Here is a 22,490-nt window from a genome sequence, read left to right as displayed (position 1 = left end):
TATACATTTACTACTTTACTTTAATGGCTACACTTTTACTTTAATGGTGTTTTGACTTTTGCACTCACTAAATTATGATTATGAATTTAATCATATTTTAAATTTATTTGTTGTAGATTTTGATTTTAAAAAAGACAATATGAGAAAAAATTATTTTATTTATTAAATTCTTATTGGGGATTTGGGGCGGGTTTGGAGGTTTAGTCCCCAATGGGGATGGGGACGGGGAATCCCCAATATATTTTTATTGGGGATTGGGGCGGGGATGGGGATAGAAAATGACCCCGGGGATGGGGATGGTATTGTGATCTCCATCCCCAACCCGCCCCATTGCCATCCCTAGTTGAGATTCTATTTTCAGCAGGGACGTATACAAACTTATCCTTACCGAGAACAATCTATACAGGACTCTGCATTTTAATGATAGCAAACTTGGGTATGTCGTTGTATGGATCCATGCTTTTCATGCATGTTCTTTTCCTAGTGTTGGATTTCCTGCACTGAAGGCAGACTTTTGATAGTTAAACAGATATGTCGTCTACTTTTTGGTTTCTCCAACTGTGCTTTTTATGGGTCTATGATTCTCTACATTGGTCGGTTCCTAGAATTTTAACTGGATTCAGGTTTCGTATCTTGTGCATCCATTAGAACTATCCATGTTTGAGTCTTTAGCTGGATCTGTGAGCCCAGACATCTGGGTATCAGTTTGCATGGAGGGTGAAGGTAGAAGACTCCTTTCCACCTTGGTCATTATAGATGTTAGTTTTGATTTTGTTGCAGTGTGGGCGTTTGTGTAATTGAAGCTTATTACTATATAATATTTTCAGAGATAAGAGGCAAATTTGGGACCAATTGATCAGGATAATTCATGAAAAAAATAGGACTTTATCCGTTGCTCAATGCAGGGATTTTAATTTGATGATGTCCGTGATGGTTACCAGAATTCAATTTTCAGTCCAAAATATTGAAGGTTCTGTCACTGTTTAAGATTCTATCTTCAGATGTGCTGAACGACCCTATCCTGACATAGAATACATGCGTATTTACATGATAACGGTATTTTAGCAAACTTGGGTAAATCATGTTTCTTTGCTAGAAAAACTTGTGTAAATCATTGTATGGAGTTATAATGCATTTTCTGTTTTCCCACAATGCTTTTTTGGGGATTCTTGCCGTCTACTGTGGTCCATTAGAACAGTATGGATATCTGTTGTATCATACTTAATTAGATTGAAACTTACTCAGAACTCTTAAAAGTATATGTCAAGGCTCGCTCATTTGGCCCATTGGCTGATTTCCTGCTGTCCTAATACAGATATGATATATTTCATGCAAAAAAAAAAAAAAATGCTACTAGACGGGAAATAAACCGAACAGCAGTGTTCGACGGATGATATAAAACACATCTGACGCAATTTTACAGCAGAAATGCAAGTTTTTTTGAAACTATTTGAGAAGTGTCGTCAACATTCAAAACTACCAGCATATTAAACTACCAGGGGAACTACAAAATACGGAACTTTACAAGGATATTAAAACAAAATGAAAATTGCAAGCCAAATCGCTTCCAATGCTGCTATGGAATGGTATCAATCATCAAGAACTGCCAATGTTACTAGTGATTATTATTTAAACATCTTGCCTTGGAAAAAGCCTCTCCCTGGATCAGCTTTGCATGTTGATGGTGCTCGATGTTGTGCTAATGGTCGCATTGCTGCTGGTGGAGTCTTAAGATATTATAATGGGGATTGGATCTGCGGTTTTCAGGCCAAACTTGGTATTGGTCAAGTTTTAGATGTTGGAGGCTTGGGGTCTTGTTTTTGGCCTCAAAATGGCATCTAATTGCAGCATCTCTAAACTTGAGATTGAATCAGACTCCGCAATCTTAGTCAATTTAATTCTCCATGGGGATATTAAATCCCACCCTCTTGGTGCTATCATTAAAAGCTGCAGGCACATGCTTTCTCTGTTTGATTCTGTGAACCTTATGCATATTTTCAGAGAATGCAACGGCACTGCGGATGCTCTTGCAAAATCGGGCCTTGATCATGACCATGGTGTTGTCGTATTTGACTCCCCTCCTCCCCATGTTGCTTCTGCATTTCTTGATGATCTCAGTGAAGTCTCCAGATCCAGGTCTTGTGTTAGACCTGTAACTTAGCTTTTCTTTTTGTCTTGCTGTTTTTGGGTCTTTTTAGGACCTCCTTGTAACCAAAAAAAAAAAAAACAAAATGAAAATGGGAAATAAACAAAGATATACCTTGACGAAAATGTTCACCTGGTCAGTTATTGACCAAGAAAATAATGCTCAACCACCCTTGGATGTAAATCCAATGGCAGAGATAATTATTATTAAGTTGAGGTGTTTTGTTTTCCACCCTTGGATGTAAATCTAAGGGTTATTGAGCATAAATTCTTTGGTCAGCAACTGACCAGGTAAACACCACTGTATACCTTGATAGCCTTTCTACAGCGTTGGACTAGTAATACAAATCTCAAAATTGGGATTTTTGTGGACTTGTGTTGGGCCCTATATATACATGTTGTGGAACCCTAAAATCCCAATAGATGTGGTCAAGAATGACAATGTGGTCAAAAATTTTCTCTCTCTCAGGGGCCCGTGCGGTGGCGGATCCCTCCTTTCAGGCAAAGGTGCAACTCGCTGTGACAGCCGCAAATTGTGCATCTTTTGCCTACTTCTTTTGTGGGACGGCCCCGTTGATCGTACGCATCGTCAAAACGGAAAGGGAGATCACCAAGTAAGAATTTCTTATTTATCATTCATTCATTCTAGATCTAAATCTCTTTCCTTTAGAATTTCTGATAATTATTATTAGTTTTTTTTTTCTTTTTCAATTTTATCGTTTCTTACTGCTGAATTGATCTATTTTTGTGTAATCACACGCAATCTTTAGTTTTCTCTCATTTTCTCTCTTCAGCGGTGGCCTCTTGTTGTCATGTATGAATATTTTGGCTGTTGATGACATTGAAATTGGGTTACTGTTTTACTTAGCTTCCATCAAAATTAATACTGAACAAAAAAGTTTTAAGAGAAAATAGGAATGATTAAAGGAAGGACAACCCTAGGACCAATCGATCTTCAATCCGAGTAGGTTGCTAAGGCTCATATAAGAATCCATTTACTATGTTGAAAAGTTAATCATGTCAGTTGATAAATGAGACACCTTGAGTCTTGGAAACAGTACAATGATGAATGAGAGACACCTTATGCGATGTAACACTTGCTCTCAATCCTTAGCAACTGTATCAATTCTGTTGATTTTTAAACTGTTGCTCTCTCTCTCCCTCCCTTCCCCCTTCTTACCATTGTTTCTGGTTTTATTGCAGCTCCTGGCCAGCCTTTTATTTGAAATTGAGTGAAGAGGTGGAAACTGAGTGAAGAGAAACAGACAGTGGCCTTAAGCATTCAAGTGAATTTTATTTTGCTGCTTATATAAACTTTAATTTAAGGGTGCCCTGTAATATGCGAGTAGTTGTAATTATTCGCATTTGTATGTAACCGTATGTCTTTAATGGTGTTATTTTGAGACTCAAAAGTATCACTATTTATATACTACTGAATGTTTAAGCATTAGTCCCATATGGAGGTCTTGCACCTATTTCTTTGCAAAATGTTTTGTGTGAATGGAAGTTCCTTCAAGTCTCACCAGATCAAAAAAACATCACTATTCATGTCACAAAAGAAAGAAAAAAGAGAGGTAAACTGGAAAAGCAAATAAAATGAGGAGTACAAGAAAAGAAAATTCTCATTAAATCAGGTATGGTTAATGTTGCAAACCAATCTGTAACTGAATCAATAGAGGGTTGTTCAATCTGCTTGGTAGCAGTGCTGTTGTTCGACTAGCAATCAAGGTAGAAAAGAGAACAGCAGGAGCACCACACTGCCAATATTATCATTTTTCATCTTATAGTGCAGAGGTATTTCTTCCTAGTGGGAATGTGTTGCTCTGGTACACAGAGAAGAGGTCTCTATACACTTTTTAAGGGTATCTCCCTCCTGATCCTACCTTATCCTTTTATCTATTACTTTGATCTCTTCATTCTCTTGCTAAAATACTATTGCTTTCACAGGCCGTTGTGCTTGATCGGGGACTTGAACCTGACGGTTGTATCTGACATTCAAATATATTTGGAAAAGATTATCAATCAGGGCTTAGACAGAGGTTAATATCAGAGATATAAGGTTTGGAATGGTTTTCCCATTGTCTTGGGTTTTGGATATTCTGTCGAGAATTTGTTCGAGAGTGTCTTACTTGTGTCTGTGATTTAGTCCAATCGGCTTGCACTGGGATGTCAAAATATTGAAATTAGCATAAGATCTAGAATACTTTATTCTAGTTTTATTAAAGTTTAAGAAAAATCTTGACAACTGATGTCTCTTGTCATGTCTTTTCTTTAATATTGGGTTTTCCCAATTGAGATGATGATTATGCTACCAATTGCTTCTGACGTTTATGTATTGCTGAGATTATCAAAGGCAACTTATTGTTACTCTTCTGCCAATCTCTTCCATGACTTCACAAAAGTATTTTATCAATTTTCAAAAAGGAATCTTCTTCTATCATTGATATGGTAATGTGGAAGCAACTCTGAATTTGTCTCAAATGTCACCGTGATTATTTTGTTTCGATTAAATTCACAATTACTGTCATTGTTTGATGTACTTTTAAGGAACTTTATTGGTTTTCATTGTAGGAACTTAATCGAGAAGAACAGCTGGCATGGCCTGGGTGGGCCTCATTCTGAACGTTATGTTCTCGATTCTAGAGGTACTCTTGTTGTACGACAAGCTGTGAAGGCTCATACTTGGACATTGCCTCGTTTTTTCTATTCTGGTTGTGCAGACAAGTAAGCAACATGTTTATGGGTTTGTTATTACAGTATAGCATTGCTTTTTTACAACATTCGAGGAGTTGACTCCACAGATGGGATGTTCCAATTTTATGCTTAATGCTGCCTAATTGATGGCTACAGTGCTAGATCTTGACCTTTTTTAGATTACATATTGCATAGAGGACTTTGGATGCATTTTGATTGACTCGATGTGTGTGCGTGTGTGTATATATATTGTGTTAAAGTAGTTTTCTGTTGTATTGGCTATATATAGCTTTTGTTGGAATCATATGTATTATATGCTTGTTTGAACAAAACCAAGGATAGTGACGGTACTAAGCAATGACTTTCCCATGCTGTCTTTTGTTGAGACAGTTCATGTTAATATCCTTTTGTTATATCTTGTTTGCAGGTCCAAAGAATGTAAAGGATAAATTTCTCGTTTATAAATATAGTGCTTCTGAACTTAGTGGGACTAATGACACCATAAAATGGCAGGGATGTTCCATCCTTTATGTTGAATGATTTACTTCTGCTTCTCTTCTCGCAAACACGATTTTATGCGTATCCATTTATCAAGTAGTATGTTTTTGTCTATTTGTGTTTGCCATTCATATATTTCACGTTTTTTGCAGATTACATTCAGTCTTCTTTTTTCTTTTGTGATCGCTTTCGTACCAGACACTCTGAGTGCAGCACCTGATAAAGCATCTGTTCTGTCCCAGGTGCCTCTTTTCGACATAAATTTCATGAAATTGTTAAAAAAAAGAAAAAGAAAAAAGATTGTGATTTTTTCTTCTTGTTGTTTATGAACCTTGTGTTTGGACATTGCTGCTCATCATTTGAGCTTCAGGTAATGGCAGCCGGAAATGATCCAAATCTTGAGGGCTTTGTCATTACCATAAGGCCGGCTTGGGATGTACACTAGATGTTAATAGAAGACGCTCTTACTGGAAGGGATTCTATTTCAAGTGGTTCATCAAGTGATTTGGGTTATCTACAGTTGTGCTTGGAAGTGTTTTTTTTCAAAGAACGTACGTCTTCCAGTTTATATTAGATAAATTTCTTAAAACTGCAGCATATAAAGTTGGCTTATGCTTTGAATTCTGTTTTTTTAATAGTTGCGACAAATGCTTAACATGTTGCTTCGTCTTCTTGTCACCTAAATCCTAACCCCGGTGCTCCAGTTGCAATGTCATAATGCTAGCATGTTACCCAAGTAGCCTTACATCTAGTCCCATTGAATAAATCGGTTTTCTATGATTGGTTAATTGGCTGTTTGACGCCTTTTAGGGGATTGCTACTTTTTCTAGTGGATGGTGTCAAATGGGGTTAATCTACAGTATTGCATTTCCTACATTGTTTTCCTTTTGAATAGAAACAACCCTTTATTGTTTTTCATTGGCATTCCTGTAAGGATGTTGTAACATGTGCAGAATATGTACAACGCCTATCTTCAGAAGTTGATCACCTATTCACCTGCTTCTTACTCACCCACTTGCCAGAGACAAGGTCAGTTGATATTTTTCATTCAGTATAAAGTCAATCCAGTTTGTATTAATTTGTTCTACCTGTGTATTTGGATTATTTTGTTCTACCCCCTCCTTTCCAAAATTTAGTTTTCTGTTTCAACTCCTTTCAGGTCAAAGAATCAAAGAATTAAAGGAGAGGGCTATGAGCGTGCTTAGTCCATACTGCCTGGTTGGGTTACATGAGCTTTCGCATGATAGTAACCAAACTGCACAAGCCTCTGAAAGTGGTCCTCTACCATTTGCCTCTCCTCAGCCCTCTCAGCCCTTGCCTCAGGCTGAGACCTCTCAGCCCTTGACTCAGCCCTCTCAGCCCTCTCCTCCTCCCTCAAGGCAACTCTCCGCCAGCTGAGGAGAGGGCTTCACAAGGATGGCTTGGTTGGATGGGGAAGAAGAAGAAGCAGCAGCTAGAGGAGAAGAAGGAGAAGTGATAGATTGTCTGAAAGTATAACATGTAAATTCAATTCAATACAAGTAACTAAATTGAATTCAAACAAGTAACTAATCTTTTCCGGTTTATTGCAGGTCCAGAGAGGGAATTGTATTTTGCTGCAGCTGAGCTTACATAGACTTTAATTTAAGGATTGTTAATGTAATGTAATATGTGGGTTTATTTGAGACTCAAAATATCACTGTTGATGATATTGTTGTCGTTGTAATCTATTGTCTTGTATACTTTCTCTTTTCTACTAAATTTGGTGGTTGTTATATTTTGTTCTCAACTACCAAGTAAGCCACAAAGAAATTCTATGAAGCTTGGACACACTACACCAAAAAGGTTAACAGACAACACTTTTTGCACAACGAAAAAAAAAAAAGCGTTGTGTGATGAAGAAAAGTGAATCACACAACATGTTTAAAAAACTTGCGTTGTATAAGCCTATTAAAATTCAAAAAAATTTAGCAAGAAGGTAATTGTACCACACTTACAAGAACGATTCGTTGTGTGAATGAAAAAAAATGAGTGGCAGATTTCCCCCCAACCATGACTCAAATTTGGCCTTAAATTTGTACTACATTGTACAACAGAATAGTTATATCTGTTGTATGAGTGTAGCTTGCAAAATGTCATACAACAGTTTTTATTTTTGTGTTGTCTGATCAAGGAAGATATATTGGGAGGTTTGGATGTGCCTCCAAAAACCACTCATTCCCCCCTTAAAATTGAAACTTTGATTGCATAAAGCGGGAACTTTCCCTCCTTGCTGCCTCAGCTCAAACTTAAAGTGCGCAGAATCAGACAACAGAACTTCATTTATGTGTTGTGTGATTCATGAATACAAAATAAAAAGAGCCAACTGCCCCCGGTGTTTGACAACTTAAGTTAGGGCTATCGATTAGCTTGTGTCTGCTACTTCATTTATTTCCAACTCCATACAAAACACCATGAAAACACGATTTCTTCATCAGTCTCCTTCTCTCCCCGAAACACAGATACCTTCCTCTTCATCCACAGCCAACCTTCGCCAACTCAAAAGAAAATCCCTCATCCAATCGAAGCGCGCCCAGCTCCTCACCTAAGTGTAAAGTGCCCAGTGGATTTCACCCTTTCTCCTCTGAAACCCATCCCTCAGATCCCTAATCATCCCTTGCTGTCTCCCTCCATGACTTATCTAGATATGTCTTCGGTGACGCCGGAGCTGGTTGACTAGAGGTCCCGGTGAGACTCTGTAATTGAGTGACGATGACTCCATTCAACTTTGATATAGGTCCAATCCTCGTCCAAGACCCAACCTTTTCTGCCTTCGACTCCAATACCTTTATCGCATTCGTCTCACAACTCGAGGTTAGGGTTTGTTCTTCGTAGATTTTTTTTTGTATGGCTCTGTTGTATTTGTTCATCTAACGATTCTTGTATGAGTTTGATTTATCTAATGGCCTTCTTTATGTATTGATAGTATGTGTTTGTGCTGTTTGCTATTTTCAATTGCGGACGGGTCTCATGGATTTTTCTATTTGGGGCTCTTAAGGTTTAATGATTTGATTGATATTAAAAAGATGTGGATGATGTTTTATACTAATTTTCAAGGTAGGATATTATAATCAAGCAAATTTGGAATATTTTGTTGGTTGTGTGAAATTTGGTGATTGGGTAATGCTTTACCACCTGATATCGATCTCCAGTTATCTCTAACTGGTTTCATATAAATGTTACTCTATTTGCTTGTGTTATGAGTTAATGGGTTTAGGTATACAAGGTTGGCAATTCACTCTATTTCATGAAAGGATTGAGAGCTTGGTTGTGTTGGGTTTCATTTTATCAGAAAGGATATAACTGGTTTAGATTTGGTTCAAATTTAGGGATAATTTGATCTTTTGCAGCAGAGAAAGCTATGGAGGTGGGAGAAGAGATGAAGCAAACAAAGTGGAAGAGAATTGTTCAAAAGAGAATCAGCTTATCAAAGTCGTCATCATCATCATCATCATCATCATCATCATCATCATCATCTTCTTCTTCTTCTTCTTCTTCTTCTTCTTCTTCTTCTTCTTCTTCTTCTTCTTCTTCTTCTTGTCTTATAAACAATCTTGATGATGGCTGCCTCGTGCACATCTTTAGCATTGATTCTCATGAGTCTTGCAATAGACCAATATTTGGGGGTTGCTTCAATTTGGATAATTGATATTGTGCAATTGCTTTGTTTTGTTGGGCTGTAGTGTTTTTAATGTCTGAGATATGTGTTAATTTTTTTGTGGTAAATCTGCAATTGATAAAGAAATAGTATTGATGAGACTAAGGCTTCTATTCTTAACAATTTAGCGTCACTTATCTCCTCTAACATGTTCCTCTGTATGCCTTACTGTGCTCCTTGATTAATTTTCTAGCTTGGATGTGGCCATGGACTTCCTGGTATCTTTGCCTGCCTTGAGGTTAGGTTTTGTCTCTTAAGCTTGTAAATTTAGCATCTTAGATTATATTCCTTAAGCCTCTGATGTTGCATCAGGGTGCAGCTGCTATTCATTTCTAGGACTTCAATGCTAAGATCCTGCAATGTCGACACTAATGTAAATGCAAATGTTCCAAGCTTCCAACCCCGAGCATTGCAAGAGACAAAGTGTGATAAGGGGGTGGAAATTCGTTTTTTTGCTGGGGACTGGCGTGAAGTCCATAACCTTCTTCCCTATGCACAAAACAATGAGAAGGATGTTAAGGTTAGTTCAAGGCAAAGTCCAGATGCAGAATATGATATTATATATTTTAATGGCAGAGACAATTTACTCAATCTCCACTCTTCAGCATCTCTATGAACTCATAAAGAAGGTATTATCTATATAGTTGTTCATTGCTTATAGATTTAGACTGTGAAGCTGCTTTAGGACCAATATGTTTGATTACAGTGCATCACTCGTCCTCATGGAGTAGTCTACTTGGCAGCCAAGAAGCATTATTTTGGAGTAGGAGGGGGAACTCGAAAGTTCCTATCAGTGGTGAAGAAAGATGGTGAGCTAGTTGGAAATTTAGACTCATGTTTAAAAAATTACAGAGCACTATATCACCATAGAATTTGTTGGCTCTTGTTTCCTATCTACCTGATTCATTGGGTGAAAGTGAATAGGAATACATCATACTACAATCATGTATGAGTGGGTTTTTTTTTTTTTACATAATTATTTATTTATTTGATACTAATATGGTTTCTATGTTAAATATTATGAATATGTTTACGCTTTAAAGCTATGAAGCTCAAGGATGTGTTTATTGACTGTTCATGAATATGCATATGAACTTCATTAATTTTCAACCCTTTCACTTACTACCTATTTACCAATTTCTTTCTCTCTCAATCTATTGGTATCATATGCCAAAGCCATTCATATGTAATTTAAATGTTTGCTTTTTTCTTTTTAGTCTAGAGTATAAAAGAAATAAATCTAAGAGCTACAGAAACTCCTTCAATCTCTTGCTATACTACCTGACCATCTTAGCGCTTCAGGTAAAAATAATGCATGAACTATTTATGACATTTTTCCTGCTTATAGTGTTTCATAGTGTATAATATGTTTGATAATACCCTCTGTATTATCACAGCCAAAACAACTACTATGGAGAAACTGGAAGTTAATATGAAAACAGCTGCCACCCAATTCTTATACAGGTGCTTGCCTTGCATTGAATTATTGTTTACATTAGATGTGGTCATTTTAAGAAGATGGATATGTGGCATATGATGTGATAAATTTCTTACTTCACCGTCAAAACGTAGGAGTCCAACTGGCAAGAAGTTTGTGTTGTTATTGTTTCTCTCTTACTATCCGGTATGAATATAGGCATCTTTGATTTTAGCATTCTCAATGGCTTGCAGTCGAGCATGCTTTCACTCTTGTCCTTCCTTCTAACAATTTGAACACATCTGGGGGCATTAAGGCTCCATGTTTTGAGAATTTATTTACTGACCACGGTGTTAGTTTAAGAGTTACCTTCATTGACAATCATAAAGATCAACTTATATAATGCTTGTTTGAGAGTCAGCATCAGTATTGCTGAAATACAATCTTGCGGAAATGCCGCCATCGCTTTGGAACTTTGGAGCTTGAATTTCCATCAATATCGACCACAAACTATTGAGGATTTTAATATTCCAATCTTTTAGTCCAACCCTTAGAATATGAGTGAAAGTAGCATTTGCTACTACTCAGCTACCCAAATATCTAGGGTGGATGACTATTTCCCCTATAGTATTTCTTTAAGAAATAATACTAACCATAAACATAAACATTTTGTACCTTCATAATCCCACAGTATATATTTATAATGCACCACTCCAATCTCAGTGAACTCTTTTCCTGTGATGATTCATGCTGCATGGAGCCAATTGTGTAGCACATAGGCCTTGTCTTGCTTTCTAAGTTAATATATGACTTTTTTTTTTAATGCACAGGTAGATAGATTTGGTCTCATGCATCAACATCAAATGCTTTAGTTTTCTTGTGTTATGTGCCCAAGTTAATATGACGTATGAAATTACATATCTATAATTAGGTCAGGAATGATGTTACGAGATACCGCTATGGGGATCAGCAGCATGTGGATGAGGCGTTAAAACGAATTTTCCAGTATGGTTGGGTAAGTTGTCCAATTGTGTGTATATGTAGAGATTTATTCGTCCATTCAGTTTTTTTGGAATATTGTGCATGGGACACGAATTTTTTTTTTCTATCTACATAATTTTCTTGTTCTTCTTCTTTCATATGTGGTAGCAAGGTATGGAACACTTCCCCAGCCGCACTCATTTCTGTTTTCTGCATGATTTTAGGAATTGTTAATTTGCTGGCATTTTTCTTCTAGTATTACCGATATTGGCTTTTCGTCTCTAGGTTCAAGTATCTACAAGCATTTGATATGAGTGGCTAAGCCTGTTTTGATATTTTGACTCTTCCCGCATTTGACACCCAAGCTGAACCAGTGGGGCATTTCATGATTTTCGAAAAACCTATACTTCTTATTTTACTCTCAGTTTTTGATATCTTAAAGGAGACTCTTCAATGATCATTTTGAACATGGTTTCGTGAAAAAAGGAGTTAAAATGAGATACTTATGCTATTTTGAAGTTACTGCACTGTTTCAGGATTTCTGTAGAATTTAGCATTTCAGTCACTTTGGATTCTTGTTTGACCATCCATTTGAACTGCGAATAGCATGAAACTAAGCAAAATAGTAGCTTTGCATGTCTACTTGAAATCTGGAAAGTTGTGCTTAAAATCACTGAAAGAATAGTTGTTGGTGAATTTTTCTTTCTTGTTACCAGTTTTCTGAAACTGTCTCAAGCTTGCAGCTTATTGTTACTCTTAGAATGCTTATGAGTATGTTTGTAGAATTTTGGGTATTTCCAGCAATTTTTATGGTTTTAGTTCGTGTTTTTTCGACTTCAAAATTAAACCCTTTTGATTATTTTCTGTAAAAATGCAGAATAATATATTGAATTTACCTAAGAGGATAGTTGTTAGTTATTCATTATATCCTAAATTTGTTTAATCTATTATTTTTAATGGGATGCTTTCCTGTGGTGTGTAGGAATTAAAGCAGTATCCCACTTTAAGAGTAGAAGTTGGGAATGCAAGATTTGAATCGTTGGATATGATGAAAGAAGAGAGCAAGGAAGTAACTATGCAGCTAGTTGATATGGAGTGTGGTTGCCTCACCATTGAATTTTTCCGCAAGCTTCCTCAGGATATTGAAAAGGGGGGACATATGTATCAGCTGCATATGTATCAGCTGCATTGTGTGGTTACATATGTATCAGCTTTTTGATGTCCCAAGTAGATGGGCATGCACTAAATGCTTTTCTTGTTTAAAATGTTGGGTTCAATGATTAGTGGTTTACAATGTTTATATTTGATAGTTTGCAATGTTTATATTTAGTATTTAAATGGATCAAATGCACAATCTAATTCAGGAATGAGATATGTTCAAATAATCAGACAACAGAATAGATATAATGACAATTACCCGTTGTCTGAATGGCCAAAAATGGAGACAAATCACATTGCAATCATTCATATCACACATCGGTTTTTAACAAATCACTGTCTTCTAATCTACACTCACACAACAGAAGTAATTGAACTCTGTTGTCTCAATGTTAATCAGACAACACACAAAATAAAAGTCTGTTGTTTGACAAGCTTAACATACAACAGTTTGAAAACTGGCACTGTTGTCTGAAGGCAGCGCCGCACCTGCCGCGCAGTTGCGCCTGGCATCTGCCTAGCCATCTGTCGAGCTATCACACAACAGTTATAACATATACCTGTTGTCTGTGTGTTTATCACACAACTGTGTTCCACCGTTGTCTGATTTTTCATCAGACAACGGCTCACTCTACAACGGTGGGACTCCAAATCCCACATCGGTTTTCTGCCGTTGTCTGATAAGATTTTTGGTGTAGTGACAACATGTGAAATAGTAATGAAACAACTGAGAAAAGCTTAGTGAACATATATGGAATATATATATAATGAAAAAAATATCATTTTAGTCATCCAATTATGACTTTGTTGACACTTTGATCACTATATTTTTAAAAATTGCACTTTAGTCTCTCAACTTAACCACAGCCTATCATTTTGGTCACTGTCGTCAACTTTACTGTTAAGTTTTTGTAAATAAGTCATATTTTGAGGGCATTTTGGTTAAATTGAGTACCAAGTTTTTTTTTTTCGTTTAAGATATTTTGGCCAAAAAAGAAAATATTCTGAACTTTTCTTTGTTTTCTCATAAATTCTTTTACTTTTATTAAAGAGACACTAAGCTTGATCCTTCTACATAATTCAATAACAATAACGGTATTGGAGTTTCTTTTTTCTTTGAAATGTTGTGCGGTTGTGTGTGGTTTTAGGAATGGAGTTTTTTTTTTTTTTTTTTCCAGTCAATTTTAGGAATGAGGTTATATGTAGAAAAAATTATCACTTGGTCACTCAAGTATAACTCAATTTACACTTTAATCACTGTACTTTTAAAAATATCAATTTAATCACTCAAGTTTCGATTTATTTTTCACTTCAGTGATTACCGTTAAATACTCCATTACACACCGTCAGAACTAATTAAAATTGAAAAATAATTCTCTATTTTTATAGACGAATGTAGAAGGATCAAGCTTTGTGTCTCTTTAATAAAAGCAAAAGAATTTATGAGAAAACAAAGAAAAGTTCAGAACTGTTAAAGGAAAACCTAATTTGTGTTTAGCTCAAACTCTAGGTTACTTGACCTAGTGGTAATAGGATTTAATTAGAAGGATCTAGAATCCTAATCAATGTAGAATTACTTTCCTTGTATGATTGAGATTCTATGCATTGTAATCTTCTATATAAAGAGGCCCCTATTATCAATGAGAATACACAGAAAATTCCTCTCAAATTCAGTTTCTCTAAAACACGTTATCAGCACGAAGCCCTAACCCTGAAACAAATAGCCAAACCCTGATTCAAGAAGCTAAAAACCTTGAATCCGAATACAATTCGTTGAAGCCTTTTCTGCCTCCACCTCACACCTTGAAGAACTCTATCCTAGGAGTCCAGAACCGGCAGCCCCACCTCAAGAACCGGCCGGAAAACCACCGAACCGGCCACCGGAAGCTCTATACAACTAGCAGCAAATATTCCACTGGTTCACCATCTTCCGGACCTCCGATTTCCACCAAATTTTGGTAGCAGAAGCCTCTCAAGTCAACGATTCTGGAACCGGAAGAAAAAGTGAGAAAACCGGCCTAAAAGTGCGTGAACCGGCAGACTAAATATCCTGCAGAAAACCGGCAGAAAAGAAAAGAAAAGAAAAAAAAAAGGGGAAAGGAAGCCCAGAAGCCCAAGAAGCAGAAGCCCAAGCCCATGGTAGAGGCCCACTGACGCAGGCCCACTTCCACATCAGCAGTAGGACCCACTGCCACATCAGCACTGCCACGTCAGCCAATAGGGACCCACTGCCATATCAGCAACAGGGACCCACTGCCACGTCAGCGGTCAACAGTCAACGATCAACTATTTTCCGACGACTTTCGGGCAACTTCCCGGCCACTTTCCGGCGACTTTTCCGGTAGCTACAGTAACTTTCCGGCTGCTACAGTAACTTCCCGGCGACATTTTTTTTTCGGCCATCTTTTTAAGGTAAACTTTTCTAAAAGTTCCCGTTTTTGAAGTTTTTATTTATTTATTTCTTCTTCTTTTCTCGGGGACTTCCAAAATCCCTTCATCTACCCCCCTTTCTCTACATAGGGGAGATCAATAGCCGAACTGTGGGGGTTCGCGCTCACTCCAAGCTTGGAGCTTGTAGAGTCCTCCAAACTTAGAGTTTGTTGAGAAGAAAACGATCGACCACATACATCGTTATTTCGATCTAATCCAAAACCCCTATTGGAATCGGATTTTTTTTTGAAGCGACTACGCTTAGAAAATTCCTAATTTCTTGGAAGCGATTACGCTCAGAAATTTAACAGTTTTTCGTGGTAGCCTTTTCCGCTCCGAAACTAACCCTAATCTTGTGTTGTTTTCAAGATGAGTTACCTCAACAAGTTGAACTTTGTTCCACTCGAGACAACTGGCGCAGGATACCATAGGTGGGTCCGAGATGTGCGCCAACATCTTAAGGCTGATGGAATTCTGGAAACCATCCAAGAGCCTAGTCAGAACGTGCTCTCAATTGAGCAAGCTACTGCTTTTGAAGCAAAACAAGCTAAAGCCATAATTCTCATGACAAGGCACTTGAATGACGCGCTCCAAAATGAATACCTCAATGAGGAAGACCCAAGAAAGCTATGGGTAGAACTTGAGCAGCGATTTGGCAACGTTCGTAACTCCCTGCTTCCTGATTTACAAGTGCGATGGCATAGCCTCCGCTTTTGTGATTTCAAGTTTGTGCTTGATTATAACTCGGAAGCTCTTCGTATCAAGTCTCTGATGGAGTATTGTGGCCAAGCCATAACTGATACGATGTTGATCGAGAAGACTCTCTCTACCTTCCCCGTCTCTGCACTGATGATTTCAAAGAATTATCGGATTGATGTAAATGCAGGACGTATCACAAGGTTTCATGAGCTCATTGGCACCATGAACGTAGCTGAAAAGCACGATAATATCCTTATGAAGAACTATAATGCTAGACCCGTGTGAACTAAGCCTATTCCGGAGTCTAACTATAGTCGCGCCCCCAATGGAGGACGCAAGGAGCGAAACCCTAAAGATAGGGACAATTCTGGACGTTCTGGTCCATATGTTCGCCCTAAAGAGGAAGGAAATCGCCAAGAGAGGCGTGCACGGAACCGTGGAGGTCAACGTGTGAAGAGAGAGAGAAGCGGAGCCTCCGACCATAGTGGTAACGCCACCAAGAGGATAGGTCGTCCAAATCGCGCCCCAATGGCGCCTCGATCAAGGGAGCCTGACCATAATGATGTTTGTTTTCGATGTGGATCAACTGAACATTGGGCCAAAACATGTACCGCACCCCAGAATGTTGCAAGCGCATACAAGACGTATCGTGAAGCAAGGGAAGCGAATTACATGGCACAAGAAGATCAAGATGGCGATCTAGATCTAAGGGTGGAAGACTACAAGGATCAAGACCCAGAAATTGGCGATTTTGATTAAGTCTTTTTATTTTCCAAGAGATGTAGGCGATTGCCATATTACTTTTATTGGATTAGATTTTCTTTGATCATAGAAACAATGATGTATTCCGTTGGCTTATGAATAAAATTTCGAGTTCTTTTCATTATGACTCAATTTTGATTCTGAGCATATGACTTTGTGACTACGATGGCTCGACCATCAGTATTAATTCAAGGACATGGAATAGCCCAAGTTCCACTTGCCAAATGGCACCTTGATTACAGTTGTCACAGAAACTCTCTACGCTCTTAGGGCAAATAGTACCCTATGAATAGCCAATGAATTCCATGCAAAAATGCATGTAGAGAATGGAAATGAGTTCCTTTGCATTACCTCTAATGATTGCGAACAAAGACGCATCTTAGAGAAGTTTATGTGTCGCTCTAGTGGACTTTATGTCACTATTCGAGCTATTAATCCCATAATGTTATGAGAGAAGATCTCTTGGATTTAGACACATATTGGCTTTGTCACCACAGGATAGGTCATCCTAGTCATGATATGATGATCAGTCTACAAAAAGACTTCACACGGACATCTTTTCTCTCGAGCGAAATGAAGCATGAATCAAAAGTTGATTCTTGGACTAAGTGTGACCGACGTTGCTGCCTAGGGCACCACCTCCGTCCACCACCAGCCTAGGGCTGGCGTAGTCCCTATCCATGACTCCATGGATGGCATTCATCATGGTGATGGCGCCCTAGGTGATGCTGCAATCACCAACTTGCTTCAAAATAGCGTTTCAGACGCTCAGGCCTAACCAAAATTCTCATTGGTTGCTTCTAAAGCCTCTCGCTCGTTTTACTAAGCCCGTCCCTTAGGGAAATTAGGACTGAGACCGTCCTATGCAAAGGATATGACAATACTCATTATGTTCTTACAAAGAATCCGTAGGGATTTTGTGGATTGATTCAACCAACTTGCGGACGCTTAAATATTTCATGATGTTGGTTGACACGCAAACACGCTGGTCACGTGTTGTGCCATTGTCCACCTATAAATGCTACTTATGCTAGACTCCTAGCACATATCATATGACAATGGGCTCACTCCCCAAATCATCCTATTCAGTTAATTGGATTTGACTATGCTAGTGAGTTTACATCGAAGACTTTCGATGGATATTGCAATGGGCTTGATGTTGGACATCACATTCCCATATACACACCCAATTGGTCTCGCGGACACGACTACGATGGTAGTCCGTATATTGGTAATACGCACCAATCTTCTTACATCCGCTTGGGGTGATGCAATATCGCATGCAGCTATGCTAATTCGTCTACGACCTACCGCTACTTAATGTACCTCTGCGTTACAGCTAGTGACTGGGTACACGTATTTTGTACTTACGCACATTTGAGTGAGCCGTTTATGTGCCAAATTGCGCCGCCACTGCGCTCTATGATGGGTCCTTACAGACGAATGGGCAACTACGTTGGATTTGAGACTCCAACAATCGTCCGCCACTTAATGCCCTTGCAAGGTGATCTCTTTACCCTAGATTTGCGGGTTGTCACTTTGATGAGACAGTCTTCCCGTCGTTAGGGGGAGATAAGAACACGGATGTTCAACAGGAACGACAGGAATTGTCGTGGCCTGTCCCCACTATGTCTCATCTCGATCCCTATTACAGTGACGAGATCACACAAATATGCTGCAAACATGCCTGCAAGGAAGGACGTCCCTATGAGAGGACGTAGCGCCACCCTACACGGAGGTAGGCATGGCGCCAATGCCAAAGAGAGTGGCACTCTGGCGTTACAGGCCATGGCCCCAGCTAGGATGCGTGGGAGGCCCGTGGGCTCGAAGGATACTTTGGCACATTCCAATCCTTTGATCATCAAGACTCAAAATCCGTCTCATGAGAATCTTCCGGGTTATGGTTATAGTTAGGGGACGCCTCAACGTTAGAACCTATTCTTGAGAATATAAAGCTATATGAAACTTACACTAGTGTACATGAGACGTGGGATAGAAACTCCATCAGAATTGATGATGTAGTTGCGTATTTTATTACGCATGAGTTTTTCAGTTAGATGATATCGAACCACGCTCCGTTGATGAATGAATGCCAACGTAGAGAGTTTTTGGCCTAAATGGAAAGATGCGATCCAGGTTAAGATGAATTCTCTAACGAAGAGGAAGGTTTTCGAGCTAGAGATGCCAACACTTCCTAACATAAAACCTGTTGACTAATGGGTCTTCGTTAGAAAGCGTGATGAGAAAAAGATATGGTAATCTCGCCTTATGGCGCAAGGCTTCTCACAAAACGCCCTGGAATCGACTACGATGAGACATATTCTCTCATGATGGATGTCATTGCACTCCACTACCCTGTCAGTTTGGTAGTTTCCGAATAACTGAACATGCAGCTTACAAATATGGTCACTACGTATCTCTATAGGGATCTAGATACGGAATATACATGAAGGTTCATGGTGAACTTCATTTACCCAAGTCAAGTGGCTCTAGACCATGGAGCGCGTTTACAAAGAGGTTGAAACGCTCACTAAAGTGACTACTTGATTGGGAAGGGATATGCCCACGCGTTTCTATAACAAGTTTCGGATTCTATCGCGGTTCATGTTGGACATGATCTTCATTAGAAGCCCTTAAAGAGTTAAGGGAAACCGCTGAACACTTGAAATCCGAGTTTGAGATGAAGGATTTTGGGAGAACACGATTATGTCTCGGTTTGGAACTTGAGCATCGTGTCGATAGATGCTTAGGCATTTTGACAAGGTCAAGCCTTCAAGCACCCCCATGATCGTCCATAGTCTTGATCCTGAAAAGGATCCTCTTCGTCTAAAGGATGATGACGAAGATGTGCTAGAGGCAAAAGTGCCTTACTTAGTACAATAGGCGCATTATTGTACTTATCTCAATGCACAAGACCGGACATCTCATATGTTGTAAACTTGTTAGCTAGATATAGCTCTGCGCCAACGCGACGCCATTGGATTGGTGTAAAAGATATCTTTCGATATTTGAGATGTACGATTGATATAGGCTTGTTCTATCCCTACGAAGAGATAATGGATTCGGACCCATCGCACACCAGGTACGCCGCCAACCCTGGCTTGCGTCCATTATCCCCATCCCAAAACGACATGTGTTTTGGAAGATTTTGCTGATGTTGGGTATCTATCTGACCCACATAATGGTCATTCCCAATCTGGTTAAGTGTTCACCATGAGAAAAGACCGTGACATCTTGGAGGTCTACAGAATTGACCCTAGTCGCTATATCTTCGAACAATGCAGAGATCATTGCTCTTCACGAAGTGGTTCGTGAATGTATATGGATTGGATCCATAGTTACGCATGTTCGAACAATTGTGGTTTGAAGTCTACCACAGATGAGCCTACAAGTGTTTAGGATAATGCTACTTGTTTTGAACAAATGAGGCAAGGCTACATCAAAAGCGACAACACCAAGCATAATCAGCAACAACAGACACTCCTCGAGATCAAAGTGAACTAGGTTCAATCTGAGGACAGTGAGGCAGACTTGTTTACTAAGTCATTGCCCAATACCACATTCAAGAAACATGTGGCAAGAATTGGCTTGCGAAAATTATCTGAACTCCCATGATCGTAGTCATTAGGGGGAGGCGCAGACATCAGGGGTAGATGTCTACATGTTCACCTCAAATCGTGAAGGGTGTGTTCTGCTCTTTTTCCCCTTCGACCGAGGTTATTTTTGTCCCACTGGATTTTTGTTACTCGGCAAGGTTTTTAACGAGGCAACGAGAGAAGCACCGCGTTTGGGCAACACAAGGGGGAGTGTTAAAGGAAAACCTAATTTGTGTTTAGCCCAAACTCTAGGTTACTTGACCTAGTGGTAATAGGATTTAATTAGAAGGATCTAGAATCCTAATCAATGTAGAATTACTTTCCTTGTATGATTGAGATTCTATGCATTGTAATCCTCTATATAAAGAGGCCCCTATTATCAATGAGAATACACAGAAAATTCCTCTCAAATTCAGTTTCTCTAAAACAAGAACTTCTTTTTTTTTTTGCCAAAATATCTTAAACGAAAAAATTAAAAAAAAACTTGTACTCAATTTAACCAAAATGCCCTCAAAATATGACTTATTTACAAAAACTTAACAGTGAAGTTGACGGCAGTGACCAAAATGATAGGCTGTGGTTAAGTTGGGTGACTAAAGTGCAATTTTTAAAAATATAGTGATCAAAGTGTCAACAAAGGCATAATTGGTCGAGTCGAACTGCATCAACAAGCACTGCTAGCATGAATCGAAGCAGCATACAACGAGACCCACAAGCCGGCTACTCCCAGAAAACCTAACTAAATATTTCATTACGCACCGTCAATACTAACTAAAATTGAAAAATAATTTAAAAAGAAGAAAGAAAAACATACACCTTTAAAATTCGATGTTTTTATCGATGAATGTAGAAGGGTCGAACTAATAAAAGTAAAAGAATTGATGAGTAAACAAAGAAAAGTTCATGACTCTTTTTTTTCCGGCCAAATTATCTTAAAAGAAAAAAAAATTGGTACTCAATTTAACCAAAATGCCCTAAAAATATGAGTTATTTACAAAAATTTAACAGTGAACTGGTGAAGTTGACGGCAGTGACCAAAATGATAGGTTGTGTTTAAGTTTAGTGACTAAACTGCAATTTTTAACAATATAGTGATAAAATATCGACTAAGTCATAATTGGATGACTAAAATGATAATTTTTCATTATATATATATTCCGTTTATGTTTGTAACAGACAGGGATTCAGAAGTAAGATTTTGAACCTATATTGCAAACTCTACAGCCTCCAAACCCCATTCCAAAACTTCGTGTTTGCTTCTGATGGCTTCTGTATGACTAGCTGGGTCTCTTGCTTTGCCTGAGGGCAGAGGCAATGTGGATCTTTGACCATCCAAGGGTTCAAGGCTTTGACGCTCTTAAGCTCTGTTGGTGGGAAAGTTGTTGACTGCGCGAGATTATTCTCCTGGCTTTTTCAAAGGCATGTTGAAAAGAAGATACCAGATCTAGGATCATGGAGACAGGTATTTATTTTCCTTTATAGACCTTTTTGATCGTTTTAGGGTTTTTGAAGGAGGCCTTGGAGCTTTGATCGTGCTTCGGTGATCTTGGCTGCTTATGATAGGGTGATGCTAGTTGAGTCAGTGCCCCTGAATACATTGGGTTTCTGGATTCGAGTGCATGATATTACGCATGCGTTTCAAATAAAGTGACTCATTAGATTGGTGGGCAGCTCTCTAGGAAAATTTGTGGAAAAGAATATAGCTGAATATGATACAAGCATGGTGCGGATCCGAGTGGACACTAATCTTTGAGAACCTATCATTTTTCAATGTAGCTTTAATGCTGACGATGATATTGTTCTGGATTTAGAATTCTACTTTGAACATATGGCTGGCCAGTGCATGACCTGTGGCATGCTGAATCGCGTTGGCCTTACCTGCACTAGGTCGGCGTTGTTAGAAGAACTGCAGCGACAGCCGACGTCGACAGGTACCTCTGTGTCTTGTTTGTTTGGTAATAGCGCAATGGGCTTAAAGGTTTTGGTTGAAAACAGCGAGCCAACTGGTTCTACACTAATAGGGCGTCAAGCGAGGTATACATCTACGCAAAGGGTATGGTTGACCATACTTCCACGTAAAGGTATACGTCGAATAGACGGTAACCTTCTATCAAGGTAACTGGCGGTAGTGTGACCGACCTTGCCTACTTCACGCAAAATGATACGTCAAATAGAGAGCAATCTTCTATCTAAGTAGCCAAACAACCAATTCTAACATGTAGTTAAAGATATGGTTCCTAAGAAGTCTCTTGGATCCCAAACAGCAGCTAGCTCACACCATTGGTAGTACCCCAACCAGAAAGGCCCAAGCAAAAGCCCAACTAGAGCAAGCCAAACTGCCAGAGGCCCAGGCCCATAGGACCAGCCTTTGGGCACCCAAATCAAATCTGACCCCAACCCTGCCTTCGCCGAAAGAAGAACCATCGCGGCCCCG

The 22,490-nt window shown here is 38.8% G+C and overlaps 1 long non-coding RNA gene across 6 annotated transcripts; it reads left to right on the top strand.

Moving 5' to 3' along the window:
- Nucleotides 1-2,587: 2,587 nt before the first annotated feature.
- LOC121049450 lies at nt 2,588-6,572 on the top strand. Of its 6 annotated transcripts, XR_005800259.1 has the most exons (9): nt 2,590-2,759; nt 3,349-3,719; nt 3,849-4,007; nt 4,093-4,204; nt 4,717-4,869; nt 5,267-5,579; nt 5,708-5,888; nt 6,291-6,366; nt 6,497-6,567. It is a non-coding gene; the product is annotated as an uncharacterized LOC121049450 (long non-coding RNA). The 6 variants fall into 6 exon arrangements; XR_005800258.1 differs by having other exon boundaries at nt 2,588-2,759; nt 3,349-4,007; nt 6,497-6,572; XR_005800261.1 differs by having other exon boundaries at nt 2,588-2,759; nt 3,349-4,007; nt 4,093-4,184; nt 6,497-6,571.
- The last annotated feature ends 15,918 nt before the right edge of the window (nt 6,573-22,490 follow it).

The sequence above is a fragment of the Rosa chinensis genome, chromosome 5, assembly GCF_002994745.2.
Source record: "Rosa chinensis cultivar Old Blush chromosome 5, RchiOBHm-V2, whole genome shotgun sequence".
Taxonomy (NCBI): Eukaryota; Viridiplantae; Streptophyta; class Magnoliopsida; order Rosales; family Rosaceae; genus Rosa; species Rosa chinensis.
Note: the sequence above shows the minus strand (reverse complement) of the source record. Positions and strands in the feature narration are given on the sequence as shown.